Source organism: Petaurus breviceps, unplaced genomic scaffold (genome assembly GCF_028583685.1).
Source record: "Petaurus breviceps papuanus isolate PSGF00001 unplaced genomic scaffold, PetGlider_PUasm1.0 128, whole genome shotgun sequence".
In the NCBI taxonomy this organism is placed as follows: domain Eukaryota; kingdom Metazoa; phylum Chordata; class Mammalia; order Diprotodontia; family Petauridae; genus Petaurus; species Petaurus breviceps.
The window spans coordinates 14285269-14303660 of NW_027185664.1; the positions used below are offsets into that span (position 1 = coordinate 14285269).

An 18392-nucleotide genomic window follows, 5' to 3' on the forward strand; every position below is an offset into this window, starting at 1 on the left:
TATTTTATATATACATACATATATATTTTATATATACATACATATATTTATATACAATATAATTACATATAATTTCTACCAACAGTAAGAGGGTTTTCTCATATTCCCCTCTCATTCTTTCCCCTCTTCCTCCTTCCCTATTCATTCCTTTTATGACAACTTGACATGATAGTTATTTTCAAATATTTGGTATAGATAAGACTCTTTGTTTAAGATTGATCAGTCATGTCCCTCAGACCCTCATTAGAATAAGCCCATCTCTCACTATAATATTCATTCTCTCATTACTTGTTAACCAATCAGAGTTTTATTTCTACCGTCAGAAACACCCACCCTTCCAAGGACATATAAGCATTGAGTGAGTTTCATGCAGAGTCTTTGGTTTAGAAAAGATAGCCAAATGACCTTTTTTATTAATTATCCACTATCCATAATTAATAAAATTATTGTTAATTAACCAGAAACTATGTCTCTTGAACTTTTCATTCATCACAAAATGAAAGCATGTTGAAGGAAGCAAATATTTGACATCTTGGCAAACACTGGTTAAGAAAATTTTGATGAGAGAAGATTCAAAGCCTGATTGGGAAAACAGATCTAGGTGTGAGGGTCACACTGATAAATGCAATATAATCAGGTATAAATATACTTAGCCTATGGTGAGGTAGAATATCTCTGAAAGCAAGGCAAATTGAAGACAAATTGTCATTGTTTGTCCTTCATTTCAAACAGGACCAATGATACCACAGGTGACTCTCCACTTGGATTTAAGTAAGGCCATTAGCCTCGCTCTCTCTTCCAGAGCCATCAAAGTCCATACAATGGCCCAGATTGTAGTGGGTGGCCTTGGTATGTTTCTCTAAGCACTCCCTCATGTCCGTTTCAGCCACCTTCATGGTCACTGGAACAAATTATTCTCATCCACCTATTCTGCCAGAGGAAGTCTTCATGTGCTTGGGGTAGATGTCACCCTAACCCACGGACCAGTTTGAGGTCTATCCACTCTCCTTAACCTGGTTTAGGCCATCTACCAAGACCGTTTTGTCAGGGTGTGTATGCTGTGTATGCTATAGCTTCTTGGAGTGAATGGGGTATTGAGGAAGAACTAGCCGAGTTAGGGCTTTCCGAGCTGCCATCCATCTTTCGTGTCTACCTACCACCCAAGGCCTAAAGACAAATTAGAGGCTCCCTGAAGAAGCAACATGAAGAAAAGAATGGGAGTTTGGGCTGGAGCCAGAGGTTGAAGGTGATCCAATTCTTCCTACTTTGATTTTTTTTCCTATGGCCATATCTAACCAACTTATTGCAAATGACAGGTTGTAAACTTGTGGTTTCATTTTGAATGATGAGAAAATTGTATTCCTGATCCCTTTTCTTAATCTTAATTCTGGGAGGACAGAGGTTGCGAGTGCTTTGCACTAGTAGTAATGAAATAAATGTTTATTTGAATTGAATTGTTGAATCAAATAGAATTGTGTAGAAACATGAGCACCAAAAGTGATCCAGTCACAGGGAACCTTCCTAATTTGTCAAAGTTTGGCTTCAAAATTGTAAAATAAAAGTTTGATATCAAATTTAAAATGGATGCAAAGTTTCCAGCTAGAACACTCGGCCAAACCAATCAATCCTAAACCCAGCAGTGAGGGGGTTAAGGGGAGTAGGGAAAGAAGAAATAAAAGCAGTGTTCTAAGAACTGGGAGTCATTGTTGGGCAGAACTGTGGCAAAAATGGACAACTGGATGTAGCTTTAGGACAGTGGAGAATCATAACCAGGGCCAAGGATTCTACCCAAGGGACCTGAATTAGGTTAAGACAGCTTAGTAAACAATAGAGCCCTCTGATCTGCCCTGAACAGTGCACTTACAGTGTGACTATCCTATCGTGTTACTTTTGCCCCTTATGAATAAGCCCTAGGAAAAGATGCACAGAGAGTCAGTGACTAGTTGCCAGAGAAAAAGAAGGAAAATAAAGTTGTACTAAAGCAAGCATACCTAGGCAAGGTAGCAAAAGAGAGATCCTGCTATTGCTCAGGGTTAACTGAGACTGGCAGTCTGCGTTCTTGGTTAGGGGCTCAAATATTTCTAGATTATGGAAAGGAAACCAGGACCCAAAGACGGGGTTTCCTACATTGGGAAAGTCCAGATGCCTGAGTCTAGGGGAATTCCTTGCTCTACACAGTACTGATTAGCGTTTAAGTGGAGTGTAGTGGACAGAACACTGGTCAGGAAGTCAGGACACCTGGGTTCTGGTCCCAACTCTGCCACTGACCTGCTGTGTGACCTTGAGTGTTTCCCTTCTCCAGGGTCTCTGCTTCCTCACCCATAAAATGAGGTGGTTAAACTAGTTTATTCCTAAAGTGCCTTCCAGCTCCAAATTCTATGATCCAGTGATTCTTCCAGTTCAGACATTTTGTGATTCTTAAGCAAGAACTTGGTCATTAGTGAGAATGAACTGAAAAAGGAAAAAGGGAGTCAGGACTCTGGATCCAGGGGTCAAACACACAAATTCTTCAAAGTCTATTCCCACTACCAGTCTTATCTCTATCCCTGTGCCATGGGGCAGAGAGAGAAACTGGAAGTGCTCAGCTAAGTACTTTAAATTTTACCTATCACCAAGATCTGAAGGCATCAACTCTTAAGCCGCTGGGTTATGGGACACGTCATACATAAACTTAGTGGTACCAGCTGTTCCTTCCCTGACCCATCATCCTGATCAAAACCTCCTACAGCCTCTACCTGGGAAATACCCAGAGATCCCCAGGAAATGTTCCAGCAGGAGACTGGTATGTTCCTCTCTACATTTGCTGAGAGATTATCAACAGTTGAGCCCCACTCTGTACAGGGCACTGCTGGGCACCGGGCATGAAATAAGGTCCATTTTGTCAATATAATAAATATAATCAGATAACGCCATTTGAATTTATATGGCACTCTATCTTATCTATTATCTCACCTAATGCACTCTTTTAATATTATATATAATATTTTATTTATTTATATTTTATATTTATATAAATATATATCAATCTTCTACATAATAATTCATAGACTCTAGAGTCAGGGAGGTTCTCCATCTAAGATGGAGTATGGCGACTAGAGTACTAGACTTGGAGTCAGGAAAGTTCTGGGTTCAAATCCTACCTTTCATATGTTCTAACTGTGTGATTCTCAAGAGACTAAGTCACTTGCATTGCCAATTTGTCATTCCCTACCTTCACAAGATCCCTCTTCTCTATTCACAGAGCCACCACCCATTCAGGCCCTCACCACCTCTTATCTAAATTTTTTTTACAAAATCTGCAATTCCTGCTTCAAGTATCCCCTCACAGCAATCAAGATGATTTTTCCAAAGCATAGGCTGCTCTCTCCCCTCACCAGTGAACTCCAGGGGTGCCCTATTACTTCTAGTAATTTTAAAATATAAACTCCTTGGTCTGGCATTCAAAGTTCTTCAAAACCTGCCCCCACCCTACCTTTTGTAGCGGCAAGCACCCCAGCATCCCCACGGTGGCTGCTCACACAGGTTCTTGGATCTGCTTTGATAAAGGAAAGCAACTCAAAATGGGTTAACAAGCTTACTTTAATCAGTCAAATATGTATCGTTTACCTAGTTCAGGGGGAAAAGGTCAGCACCCCGAACTTCAGAATATACAGACAGAATTATCAAGACAGAAACAGATCAAGTAGACAGATTTCAAACTGTCCAGCCATTACATCCATACCAAAGCAACATCTGGGTTCCAAAGCCGGGGGCTGGGGAAGGGGTCTCTGGACAATGGCTTCCCAGAATCCAGATCAAATCACAGAACACTTCTCAAAGTGACCCCCAAAACAAAGCTGCACATCAGGGCTTATATAGCCTTCTCCTGGCTCAGAGAATGTAACAACCTTATTGACTCACTGGCCAATCAAGAAGTATCTACTGAAAAACAAGCCTCCCACCCCAGGCTCCTGGTGCACTTTAGCCTAGGGGCAGGGAAGATCTTTACATTTACATTCCCATTACACCTTTCCAGTCTCCTTTCACATTACTTCCCAACACCACACACCTGGGCAGCCAGCTACACCCCTGTACTTACTCCTCAAACACAATGCTCCAGCCCCATGCCCTGTACCAGTCCCCCCCCTCCCCCCAGAAGGCCGTCTCCTCATTCCCACCACTTAGTGGCTTTCTTCTAGCCTCAGCTCAAATCCCTTTCCCAGGCTTCCTAGGCCTCCCAACCGCTAATGCCCCTCCCCTGAGATTACTTTCCATCCACTCTCTATATATCTTGTATGTACATAGTTATTTACCTCTTGTCTCCCCTTTGGAATGCAAGTTCCTCCAGGACAGGGACTATTCTTGACTTTATTTGTATTCCCAGGGCTTACTTCATTACCTGGGCACATTTTTGTTGTTGTTCAATCCTCTCAGTCATATCTGACTCTTTGTGACCCCTTTGGGGTTTTTCTTGGCAAAGACACAGGAGGGGTTTGCCATTTCCTTCTCCAGTTCATTTTACAGATGAGGAAACTGAGGCAAACAGGATTCTGAAGTACCTGAAACAGTACCTGAAGTGTGAATTTCATAAGGCTGTTGTGAAGATAGAAATGAGACATGCATAGTCAGCCAAAATTATAACCTTGTCCAGGCCACTCTCATTTTACAGATGAAAAAAATTAAAAGTCTTGGAAATTAAGTGACTTGCCCAAGGAAAGGACCTCGAGGTCATCTAGCCCAACACGCTCATTTGATAGATAAAAAAACAAATCTAAAGCCAAGAGAAATTAGGAAACTTGGGGCGTCTAGGTGACACAGTGAATAGACCACTGGCCCTGGAGTCAGGAAGACCTGAGTTCAAATCCGGCCTCAGACACTTAACACAAAAACTAGCTGTGTGACCCAGGGCAAGTCACTTAACCCCAATTGCCCTCCAAAAAACAAAAAAAAGAAAAAGAAAAAGAAATTAGGAATCTTGTCTAAGGACACATCAACAGTAAATTGCAGGGCTGGCATTAAAACATAGATCCTCTGATCTATCTGGGATCTTCCAACTTTACTATGAATCCTTTCAATAAGAAAATGGAGACCATGGAAACTATACAACTTGGTTCAGGTCAAATCATAAAGTTTTGACAGAGTTAGAAGTAGAGAGTGCACACAGAAACACATACATACACACGTCTCCCAATTACTCAGTGCCCTCTCCACCATAGAACACTCTTCCCAAGACATTAATGCTTATTCTGAAATTGTTCACCAGAAACAGTTGTTGAGGACACTTGCTGAGGCCAACTCAATGATTGTTTAATTCTGGAGTCCCCATATCTCATGGCCCAAGTTACTCACTCTTCATTTCTTGGCTCACGAGACAAGATTTGAACTCAGGTCCTCCTGACTCCAGGGCCAGTGCTCTATTCACTACGCCACCTAGCCGCCCCCAGATTTTTTTATTTTTGGAAACAAGTACTCAAATATTTGATAATTTGGTTTATTTTTCAAAAATCCTTATCTCATTAGTTTTTGTGTGGCATCCTATTAAGTGTAGTTGTCTGTGTCTTAATATGTATCTAGCTCTCTTGATCTTCACCATATGCTGGACCATTATTCTGAAGAGCAAGCTAAACTTCCCCATCCCAAATTAAACTTAATTATACTAATAGCTTTCATTTATATGGTACTTTACAGTTGCAAAGTACTGTATTATTCATTTATCCAAATAAATCCATTATTTCATTTGATCTTCACAGTAGCCCTATGAGGTAGGTAGTGAAAATATTGTTATCCCCATTGTATAGATGAGGAAAGTAAGACTCAGAGATCCTAAATACCCCTAGTCACACAGTAGGTGATGATGTCAAAACTCCCAGGTCTTCTGACTCTTAAGCCCAGTGTTCTTTCATGTTGTACCATGCTGCCCTGTACAGCAAAGTACAGTGGAGAACTGAGACAAATTTTCACATCAACTAGGCCCAGACTTCAACTATTTGAACATTTCAGATGATGTATTTCTTGCTTGAACAATCCAAATAAATATCTCAAAACATTTTGTTTAATGTGTAAAGACTCAATAGAAACCTCATCATCTGTCACAAACAGAAATCAAACTCTTTGGTAACAGACAAAATAAGCACAGAGGACTGAACTAACAAATGTGCATCAGAGTTATGGGGCACCTTTAGTCGATTGGGGTATGGGACCCAGAGAACTTTGAAATTTAAAACGGAATTTTATGTATAGGAGACATAAAAAGTCAGTTCTGCTTTGTACAGCAGGAGAGGAATCTTAAGGAGATCATTACCCCAGGAGGTGGTAAAGACTAAAAATATAAATAGCTACTGGAAAGACTTAAACTCCATTCATTAATGATGGCTCTATTATGGGCTATTAAGGCAAAGGTGGGTGTTTGGCTTGGAGGCATCCCTAACCTTTGGAACTGCCTCCAGGGAGGTCAGTCCTGTACTCCTACAATGTATCTCTTCATGCCCTCTCTCAGAGAAAGGAGAACATGCTGGACACAATACAGAACTGAAACAGACTTTTATTAGGTATGCCTAATGTAGGATTTCATCATATCTTAGACTCTTATTTATAGAGGAAATAGTGAGGTGGGGAGGGAGTGATGGAGAAGACTGAGTCTAGATGATACGCCACTCTCATGAGGCAGGGTAGGGCTGGGGCCTTTAATCAGTGTCAGAGAATGTGTGTTTGGGCAGTGAAGTGGATAGGAAACCCTCTTTCATAGTCCTTACTGTCCTCTGCCCTACCCAATGTAAAAGCATTGTTGGCACATACAATGCTGGAGGTATCTATCCATTCTGCTCCTTAGCCTGCAGCAGGTATGCTGTAACGGAAAGCATCTCACACTTGGAGCTGGAAATGTTTTAGATTCAAGTCCCTTTTTTCCCACTCAATAGTTGTGACCCCTTACCAAAGTCACAACTCTATCAGAATTTATTCACTTATAAAATGCAAATAATAACTCCATTCTTTCTTTCCATTGGCCTTGCCTCTGCCTGGAATACACTCCCTCCTTACCTCCACCTCAGGGAATCCCCTTCTTCCTTCAAGACACAATGCAGCATCACCTTCTACTTGAAGCCTTTCCTGACCTACCCACTGCTTGAACCCTCTCTCCCTAATTATCTTGCATTTAACTACTGTACATTTATATTCATTCTCTTTATATTTACTTAATATATACTTGAGACAATATATGTTTTAAAAAACAAAACACAACACAGTTCCTGGCACACAGGAGGCTCTATATAAACGCTGGTTCCCTTCCCCATATATGTATTTGGTTTGTTTGGGTTTGGGGGTTTTTTCATTAGAAAACAAGCTTCTTGAAAAGCTGTTGTTTTAGGTTTTGTCTCCCTGGTGCCTAGAGCAGTCTCTGGTGCAGAGCAGGCTCTTAAATTTTGATGGATTGATTAAATGAGATAAGGCTAGAAAACTTATTTGAAAACTATAAAGCACTGTACACAAAAGGTGATTGTATGCCTTGCCTTCAGGTCAACCTCCTCTCCATTCCCACTGCTGGCCCTAGCTAGTTGGAGCTTAGTGGCTTAATGGAGGCAAAATGGGCAACAAGCTATACAGAATGATTTGAGGGATACTGCCTTAATGATGTTCCTCTTCCATCCCCACTGGTCCCCTAGACTGAAATTCCATTGCATTGATTCAGTTGGCTTGGACAACAAAAGAGGGAGTCAGCACGTAAGTATTTTCTCCAGTAGGGTGCTGTTGTAACCCATACATATTTCCATCTGAGTTCCTCCAGCATCATTCCCATTAGTACAGTCATTCAAATCAATTTTTCCAAATTATAGTCATGCTGGAAGGCACAGAGAACCTTATGGGATGAGAAGTAGGACCAATCCATTTAAATGAGAAGGAACATCTATAGCATGGTCTGAGCATTTCTAGGCTGAGCTTAGTTAGAGGTTGGCAAAAGGTTCCTTTACTTGCTTTAAAAGAATGTTGCCCTCTCAAGCTCTGTAGCTGCTGGGAGCCTGATAAAATCCCGGCCAGATGGAAACAAAGAAGGCACCGGCAAAATCCAGCCACATAGAGAGGAAATCGGCAGGTAGGAGAGTTGGCAGCTCCAGGCAAGCCACCTCTCAGTCCAGGTTACCATGGCCACCAGCAGTGACTGAATAGACCTTCCTTTCTCCATTATTACCCCTGAGAGCAGAGGAAGCTGAAACTGACAGCAAGAAGCCCCAGGCTGGTGAAATCAGCACTCCCACAGAAGTGCCTTCCACTAGACCTCACCCACGAGGGGTGCAAGCCAGGGACCCACTCTGCTCCAGGGCAGTCCTGCCAGGTCGCCAGCGAAGTCGAAGCAGATTCTCTGATCATTTATGAAGACTCCACATGGAGGACTCTTAAATCATTGGTAGCTTTTCAAAGTTGCATTTTTAAGGTTATCACAGCTAATTCAACCAGGAAAACAGACAAGGAAGATGCCCAAGAAGAAGAGAATAACTGAACATGACATCTACTAGGCCATGATCTACGAACATAGCAGCAGGTCCCTTCCTTTCCAAATGAGAGAAGTTTCTCTCCCATGCATTCACTCATTGGTTCATGAATCCACCCATTCATCCATTCAACAACAGGTAAGCAGCACATACTAGTGAACATAGTAGAAATCAAGGGACATAATAAAGGGATTTTGAAAATGAGCTGTATTTATAAAAAAAAAAAAATTAGAAAGATGGAGGAAAGAAGCAGACACCAAGTCTGATCATTGTACTATAAGATATTACTGTATTGATAGAGGGAGTTACCTATACTATAGTCATGGCTCTGGCCCCACTTTCCCATGCCTCCCCCAGAAAACAAAAAAATTACTGTTTAATTGGGCAGCTAGATGGCACAGTGAATAGAGAGTACCAGCCTTGGAGTCAGGAGGACCTGAGTTCAAATCCAGCCTCAGACACTTGATACACTTACTAGCTGTGTGACCTTAGGCAAGTCACTTAACCCCAATTGCCTTGCCTCCCCCCCCTCCAAAAAAAACATTGTATAATTTAAGTACACGATAAAGTGGTACAAATAAAAATGTTGTGGGAATTTAGAGGAGGAAGAGCTTATTTATGGTTGAGAAAATCAGTGAAGATTTTACGGAAGAGTTGACTTTGAAAGATAGGTAAGGATGGTTATATTCATGCTGTCCTCATTTGGCATTTCAGAAAGAGTTTCTCAGGTTGTTGCCATCCAGGTGAGATGCCTCAGATATCCCATAACGGGTAAGAGCCTAGGAGGGCAGACAGAGTTGAAATGGGAAGGAAGGAGCTCTGAGAGGCCCAGGAGAGCTGGAACAGAAAAAGGAGGAGCAGAGTGCTGAAAATTCAGGAATTCAATTGAATTCAATAAATGTTTATTAAGTACCTATTATGTGCCAGGAACTGTGCCAGGCCTTGGAAATGCAAAGGGGAAAATTATACAATCCTGCTCTCCAGGAGTTTGCATTCTACTGGAAGATTCAGTATATATACAAATGACAGGGGTAACAGGAAAATTGCAGAAAAGAGACGAATGATGAGCAGCAACTTCTCAAGGGCATGACATGTGGCCAACCTTTGAAGGAAGACTAAAGTTCTGAGAAGTGGGGATGAGGAAGAAAGAGATTTCAAGCAGGAGAGTGATGGGCACATATGAATGTATGTAAAGTGGAAGATGGAGTACCACGGTCAGGAAGCAGTTTGTGATGCAAACTGGCTAGAACTATAGAATTCTGCAAGAGAAGCAGGATGAAGCAATCAGGAAGGGCAGAAAAGCTAAGGGGCTTGTATTCTATCCTATAGGCAGTAGGGAACCTGTGAAGGTGTTTGAGCAGGAGAGTGGCTGATCAGACAGACTAGTGTCTTAGGGAGATTGTTTTGGCAGTAGTGAGGAGGACTGGGGAAACTGGAAGCAAGGATACCAATTTAAAAATTATTGGTATAGTCTACAATAGAAGTAATTAGAGCTGAATTAGGGCAGTGTCTATGAGAGTGAAGGCAAGAGATGTTGGGGATTTAGAATTCATTAATCTGGCACCTTGTGAGAGGTTAGGGTGAAAGAAGAATGAGTGACTGGGACAATAATAGTGTCCTCAATAAAAGTATAGAGATGTGGAGGAGAGGTGGTTTTAAAAGAGGAGCAATAATGACTTTCACTTCAGAAACACTGAGTTTGGTGAAAAAATTAAGGTTGCCCCTGGGAGGTTAAAAGACTTTCATGGAGTCACACAGCTAAGTATAAAGAATATAAGCAATTTAAGTGTAAGACATAGGTCTTCTGATTCAAGTTCCCAGGCTACTTCAAAGCAAGTATGTTAAAAGCCCAGGAAACACTTAACATAATATACTATGCAAAGCCTGGGAGTGAGGAGAGGGGTGCCAAAACTGTAAATAAGATCCATTTCCTCCAAATGGAGATAAAATTTCAAGGTAAGTATAAGACATTTTGAAAACTTGCTGAACTTATTTTTTAAAAAAGGAAAATAGAAAAAGGAAGAAAAAAAAAAGAAAATGGAAAAAGAAAGAAGAATCAAGAGTTTACTTACCTTTAATTAAATGTTTCTTTTTGACTATTCTAACATTCCTGAGCAGCTAGTTATTGGCTGCCATGAGTAAGTCAGGTAAATAATCCATAATACTAATAGAGCAGCTAGGTGGTGCAATGGATTAAGCACCAGGCCTGGAGTCAGGAAAACTTATCTTCTGACCTCAGATACTTCCTAGCTATGTGACCCTAGGCAAGTCACTTAACCTTGTTTGTCTCAGTTTGCTTACCTGGTTCCCTTCCTCTGACCTTCTCAGCTGAGAACTTTGTCTCATACTTTACTAAAAAAAAAAAACTTGTTTTTAATTTGAGGCTATTTGTTGAGAATTTCCTCTTCTCCCCTCAACTCACACCTCCCAAATTTCTTTAGCCACTATCTCCTTCACCCCACTCACCTAATGATATGGTCCTTTCTCCTTGCCAAGGCAAATACTTCCACATCCACAAATGACACCATTCCAATCCAATCTTTTCCAGCAGATTACCCCCTCTATAATCCCCATTCCCTCACTTATTTTCAATTTCTCCCTGTATACTGGCTACAAATGTATCTGTCTCCACATCCTCAAAAGACCTTCCCATGATCCATCCACATTCTTGCTAGCTATTGTCCCATATCCCTCCCCCATATCCTTCCCCCCTTCTTAAGAAGGTTTTCTAACAACAGATTTTCCCATTTCCTTTCTTCTCACTCTCTTCTAAAATCTCTACATTCTGACTCCTAACCTCATTGTTCAACTGAAACTGCTCTTTCCAAAGTTAATAATGATATCTTAATTACCAGATCCAGTGGTCTTTTCTCTGCCTTCATCATTCTTGACCTGCCTGCAGCCTGTGACACTGTCAATCACTCTTTTTCTCCTGGACACTCTCTTCTCTCCAGGTTTCCAGGACAATAGTGTCTTCTGGCTCTCCTTCTACCAATCTAGAAGCTTCTTTTCGGTATCTGCTGCTGGATCTTCATCCAGGTCATGCCCAGTATCCATGATGTCCCAAAGGGCTTTGAACTGGAAAAGAAAAAAGGAAGGAAGGAAGGAAGGAAGGAAGGAAGGAAGGAAGGAAGGAAGGAAGGAAGGAAGGAAGGAAGGAAGGAAGGAAGGAAGGGAAGAAGGGGAAAAAGATTTATTTAGCACATACTATGCTCTAAGCACTTCACAAATATTATTGCATGTAACATCTACCTCTGAGGTAAGTGCTATTAAACTATATTCCCATTTTACAGTTGAGGAAATTGAGATAGACATGGATCAAGTGATTTGTCCAGAGTCACATAGCTATTAAGTATCTGAAGCTGGGATTTGAACTCATGTCTTCCTAACTCCAGGCCCAATCAGTTCTCTATCCACTTCATCACCCAGTTGCTAGGTTCTCATTTCTTCTCTAAATAAATTTTTTCACTTGGTGATCTCAGCTGTCAAAGTGATCTTCATTTAGTGCAGGTCTTTGTCACCCACATAACGTCCAATGACTTCCTATCACCACTAGAATCACATATAAAGTCATTTAAAGTCCTTCAGAACCTGCTCCCTACACACACACACACACACACACACACACATACACACTCATCTTTCCTGTATTCTTACACCTTTCACCTCCCTCCATGCATTTTGTGATCCAGTGACATTGGTCTCCTTGCTATTCCTCAAACAAGACAAGCTCCCAGAATTCTTCCTTCCTGACTCTCTCCCTCCTCATCTCCACCTCCTAGCTTCCCTGACTTCCTTCAAATCCCAGCTAAAATCCTACCTTTTACAGGAAGCCTTCTCAATGCTCCTTAATTCTAGTGCCTTCCTTCAGTTGATATTTCCAATTAGACCGGTAAATAACCTGTGTGTATATAGTAGTTTGCATGTTGTCTCCACCAGTAGAGTGCAAGCTTCTTTAGGGAAGGGACTATATTCTGCCTTTCTTTGTATTCCCAGTGCTCAGCACAGTACCTGGCACGTGGTAGGTACTTCATGTTGTTCATCCTTTGTTTCCAAAGACGATTAATAACACACCAGGATAATGTCTTGACTTGTTGATGAATTGGACTGAAGCGAGACAGAGCTGCACAGTCATCGGCCTCCCTCTCTCTTCCTGAGTCATCAAAGTCCCAGGGCACAAGGACTGGTGATGGCCTGGGATGTAGCAAATGACCTTGGAGTCTTCCATGTCTGACCCAACCTGAGCACTGCATGGCTCCGGCTTCAGTTGCCTTCGTGGCCACTGGAACAAATTGTTCCCATCTACCCATTCCAACAGTCTTCACACGCTTGGGGTCGACATCCCCCTAACTCAATGACCAGTTTGAGGCCCATTTGCCAAGACAGCAGTTTTACAGAACTGTGGCCACTGAGCATGCTTCAGCTGCTCAGAACCACAGGTGAGAGTTGGGTGACAAGTGAATGCCATAGGTGGGTGAGCAGCCCTCACGCAAAAGAGACTAGTCCCCCCTGAACATTCCATACACATTATTAAACATTAACAAATGTTTATCGTCTGCCCAATGTAGCCAATGCAATGGCTACACTAAGGCTATATATTATCTTGCTACATTTTATTAAAGCACAAAAATAAAGATAAACTAATTATATATGCATGTAATATATCTCTAATCAATTAAATCAATAAATATAGATATGGATATGTAGATCTCACATCCTACCATTATTTATTAACATAACAAAAACATCACCTGTTTTTTTTTTTCACCAGCCTGAGTTTATTCATGGCCTCTTTTCACTTTGGAAAGAAAGGCAACAGTGACTAGGCTCTTCACTGCAGATGCAGAAAGATTGTGTTCTGGGCTCTGCTTCCTGCCTTCCCCTGCTTGTCCCAAAGGAAGCGGCAAATATCAGGGTGGAGGTTCACCATGGTTAAGTGGCGAGAGCTCTGGATTTGGATGGAGTAAGAGTCCCCATCCTGGCATACCAGCTCTGACACTTAAGAATGTCTCTGGGTCTAACTGGCCTATTTGCTGTTTCTCCTTGGTCATAATGAAAGGTATAGATTCCATTGACAATCTCATCCCACTCTAAATTTATTGTCCCAGGAGAGGAAAATGGTTAAGTTTATATCTCTGAATTGTTTCCCATAGACCATGAATGACTTTTTCAGTGGAGAAGAGTTTTTCTTTGAATAAGAAATTAAACCCAAACAAAGGGGAGTAATAAATATAGTTATCTAGGAACTAACTATGGAGGATAGGGAAAAGAGAGAAAACCCTGAAGAGAATGAAAGAACAGCAGAGATAAGGAAGGACCCTGGGCTTCTGGAGAGAGCTCCTTAGTGGAGCAGGAGGTGTGCTTGTATCTTTCTATCTGAAAGCAACCAAGACTGTTGACTGTTTGTTTTTAGTATCTGAAATGCAAAGAGACAGGTAGGACTAGCTCTTCCTATCTTGCACTTCTAAACCTAAAGGAATCAGAATGAAGACAGAGGGAAGAAGGCCAAGGTGACTGGTTTAGCAGGTAGTACCCTCTGTAAACGAGGGTAGAATGTATCCCATGGTTCCAAAGAACTTGTGGCACTTGGGAAAAAATCCTCCATGACTTTCACAGATACAGAAATTTTGATCAGCATATGAATCAAGAAACAAGTGTGTATTACTCCCCTTCACCACACCTTCTGTGGTTCAGCCAAACTGGTCTACTTGCTGTTCCTGACAAACAACATTCCATCTCCTATCTCCATGTTTCTGCAGGTGCTGTCCCCTATTCTGGGAATGTACTCCCTCCTCACCTCTGTCTCTTAAAAACTCAAACTGCCTTCAATACTCAGCTCAAACTCTACTTCCTACATAAGACCTTTCCTATTCGCTCTCCCATTATGCCTCCCTCATCCCATTAACTTATATTTACTTTCTCTATATTTTTTTATTTACTAATGTAAAAGTTTGACCCATTTTGAACTTTAGCAAATTTGAAGTTATAGGGGGCATAGACAGACAATAAAATACAAATGAAAGGTGAAACCAGTTCAGGGATAAAGGAAACATCTCATATCCTGTAGGAAATCAGTGCTATGTTGTTGTTATTCATCTCTTCATGATCCCATCTGGGCATGGAGATATTGAAGTGGTTTGCCATTTCCTTCTCCAGCTCATTTTATAGATGAGGAACTGAGGCAAATAGGGGTTAAGTGACTTGCCCAGGGTCACACAGCTAGTAAGTGACTAAGGTCATATTTGAACTCATGAAGATGATTCCAAGGCCAGTGCTTCTAGCTGCCCAGTGCTATAGAGCTGCTTAACTGCATATGAAAAAGTCAGCAGAGATAATGAACTTTCCCCCCATACCCACAGCACAGCCTGCTTCCTAACCTTTTTATTCAGTCATTGTTTGCAAAGATCTACAAGAATTTGAGAAATATACTAAGTGATCACTATAAGTTAGGGTGGGGTTGTCACTAAGAAAATGCAGCTTTGACCCAAGAACCATCAAATAGAAGAGGTTAAGGGGTGCAGTGAGCAGAGCACTAGGCTTGAAATCAGGAAGACCCATCTTCCTGAGGTCCAGCCTGGCCTCAGACACTTAACAATTGTGTTATCCTGGCCAAGTCACTTAACCCTGTTGATCTCAGTTTCCTCAACAGTAAAATGAGCTAGAGAGGGAAATGGAAAACCACTCCAATAACTTTGACGAGAAAATCCCAAATGGGGTCACTAACAGGCAAACACAATCTAACACAACAAAATTCTTCTTCTGCCTCAGAACCAGAGGAAACGGAACTGAAGGGGCTTCTGCTAATCCTAGATCTTTCGGAAAGAGAACAGTAATACTCCAACCCAAAGAGCTGAGTAGCACCCAGCCCGGCAAGCCTGAAGCTAGAAGTGGTAGAGACCACAGCTGCCTATTGAAGGTGCCCACTGAAGGGCAACTAGCAGATTAGCCTATCCAACTGTAAAGCCAAGCACGAGCAGCTTTCCAGAGGACTTCTGCTGTGAACAGCTTCAAGATTCTGATTATATAGTATAGTGAACTCTCTATTCAGTAATAAACCAAGACAAAACATTGACAGAAATCACGATGTTATGACATAGTAATTTATCACAAAAGTGGCCACATAGTTTTAAGCAAAAGATATCATTCAGTAAGAATTTAACTCAATCATCCTTAAGGAGCAAGCCTCTTTAAGGGACACAAAGTACAAAGGTCAAAGTTCTCCACCCCTAGGTCACAATAAATCATAATCTTCTCAGTCAACATTAAGTACTCAAGAAAAGGTCTTTTCATCCTGATTCAAGGCTGGCTCTCAGATTCCATGGTTCCTCTTCAATGGTCCCAGTTCCTGCCCAAATCTACCCAACTGTCACCTGGATTCAAAGGCAGGCAGCTCTCAGCTCCTTGTCCAGTCCTTCATCCAGTTCCTCATCCAGTGCCTGTTCCATACTAAAGTTCACAGTGTCCAGTCCACCTCAAGTCCTTCACAGTTCCTGTTTCTGGGAAGACAAAGCTTAACAAAGCCACAATAACATTCATCCACATTGCTGGCACCATCATCAATTCACTATCTGCCTGTGAAATCAACACAGACCCACCAACAAGATCTGAGAACTCAACACAAATCATCAGTAAAGTCCCAGGACCTCCAAAACCCTCCTCCAAGTCTTCTGTAAACAGACAACCAGAAAATCCTCTTTCAGTGTTCCCAGTAGGGTCCCGGGGCTTCTGTACAACGTATCACAAACAAAAATCAACACAGACAGAACAGAGTGCCAGGATACCACAAGTTTTCTCCTTCTCAACTCTGCCACCACAAGAGTTCTCTTCTTAGTTCTTCCCAGTTCTGCTTTCTCCAGCCTGGGCTTCTCCTTATATATGGTCATTAGCATCTCCCCTTCCTGTTGATGATGGAACAGGAGCTCACAAGTTCTAGGATTCACAAGTTGTGGGGCTCACAAGTTCTGCTTCTAAATAAAGACTTGATAAAATCATGGGCAAGGGCTCAAAAGAAACTTGAACTGAAACAAGGTGTCAACTAAATAGCTGAAACAAGGTATTAAGTACTTCTTTGCTTGCCATTACACTAACATAAATTGTATGCCTTTATGAGGACCCAGTTTAGCAACAGGGCAACCTGCTTGGCCTAGCCCAGTAATAGATTTATGTATCCAGCAGAATTATTATATGTCCTGTGAAAAGCAAGCCCAACTGAGCCACCTATCCAGCTGAAATGCCATCCCCCATGGGGAGCCATAGCCTAGTAGTTGAGGCACCATCCAGCATCATCATCAACATCCATGAACTACATGAAGACTCTGAAGTGAGAAAAAATACATCAATACTTGAAGTATTGATAATTTATGAGCTGTCTTGGCCATGTTATATATGTGTACCTCACCACCTGTGATAGTAATGGCATTTAAAGATTCCCCTGTATTGGCTTGGTTTTCAAATTGATTGTGTTAAAACCCAGAGCTTGTTGATCCCACCTGTGGGATGGACTTGTTGATGTGAAAAGAAAGTCCTGAACTGGGAGGAGCTGGTGACGTAGATTTGGAGAGACAAGAGGGAGGCAGAAGAACTTTTTTTGGAAGCAGCACCTCATGGAGAGAGAGAGACTAAGAGAATTGCTGGTGGCCGCTTTGAATTGCCCTGGACTTTTGAGACCTGCCCCCTGAGCTGCCAAGGACTGAGGAGACATGGCTGTTTTGCTGGTACTTTGTCTGTCTGTTTTGATGTTCTTTTGCCAGATTTGTCCACTGGTGAAAGACAGTCCTGTTGTTGAAGAAGTCCTGGAACCTGGCTGTTGGCTAAGAAGCCCTGAGACTGTCCTGCAGACAGAGAGTAAATACTGTCCACTGGTGAAGGACAGTGCTGTTGTTGCAGGGGTCTGGAGACTGTCCTGCAGACAGAGTGAATACTGTCCACTGGTGAAGGACAGTGCTGTTGTTGCAGGGGTCTGGGAACCTTTCTGTTGGTTCAGAAGCCCTGAAGAAGGATTTTCTTGTTGTATGTTTACAGAAATCCTAGGAGAGGGTTTTGCTAATGTTTTCAGGGGTTCTAGGACTGTTCTACAGACAGAGGATGAATTCATGAAGGGACTGGCAATGTATCTTGTGGCCTTGCTAAGCCTTGTCTCCCCAGGAACTAAGATTGCTGAGAACTTGCCTCCTGTCAAGATGAAGAAAAGACCTCCATTTGGGTATTAAGTGCTGTGCTTAAACTTGATGTAACTCTGGGGTAGATTCAATTGTGATCCAGGGGTGGGGAACTTTTGACCTTTTTGTGTTCTATGGTTGAACAAGTGAATGTACTTTACTTATGTTTGGAAACTAATCTCCATTTGAGAAGAGGGGCTTTGTGGTGGACTAAATGAAGGTATAGCCTAGGGATGGAGAAGTATTTAGAACAGGGACTTTGTAATTGATTGAATGAGTGGAAGGTCCTGGGGTGGGGTTGTACTTGGAGATTATTTAATCACAGTTAGTAAATGCTGTATTTGGAATGATGTCATGTTTTGACCTTCTCTGTTCTTGCTTGGTCACTGAATAAAGTGGAGAGCCCCTATGCTGGTATTCTGAACCTTGGGAAGTTGCCTTTCCTTGGCATGACATTACATTACACCACCATTGTACCTTAAAGTTTGTACCCAATCTCCTGCATAGACTCTGTGTATAATTGGTGGGAGAGTGTGCCACAGTGGGATGCTTTGCAACTACTGTTCTTGTTATACCATCAAATGCCTTTTTTAAGAGTTGGGCTGATTGTTAAGGAGCAGCATTCTAGCAGTATTGGGTATAGATGTCCAAAGGGTTAGCCTTGGAACCTAAGTAACAGCTCCATGAGTAGCATATGTGTGTGTGTGTGTGTGTGTATGGGTAAATGTGTATATTGGGCAGAGAAGAGGAATTGCTTCCCATAGGACTG

General features: G+C 41.9%; 1 long non-coding RNA gene across 1 annotated transcript; it reads left to right on the forward strand.

The window, feature by feature from the left end:
- The first annotated feature begins 7839 nt into the window (after positions 1 to 7839).
- On the forward strand, positions 7840 to 18047 carry LOC138172649 (uncharacterized). Its single transcript, XR_011171202.1, has 2 exons — positions 7840 to 8603; positions 15234 to 18047. It is a non-coding gene; the product is annotated as an uncharacterized lncRNA (long non-coding RNA).
- Positions 18048 to 18392: the final 345 nt, after the last annotated feature.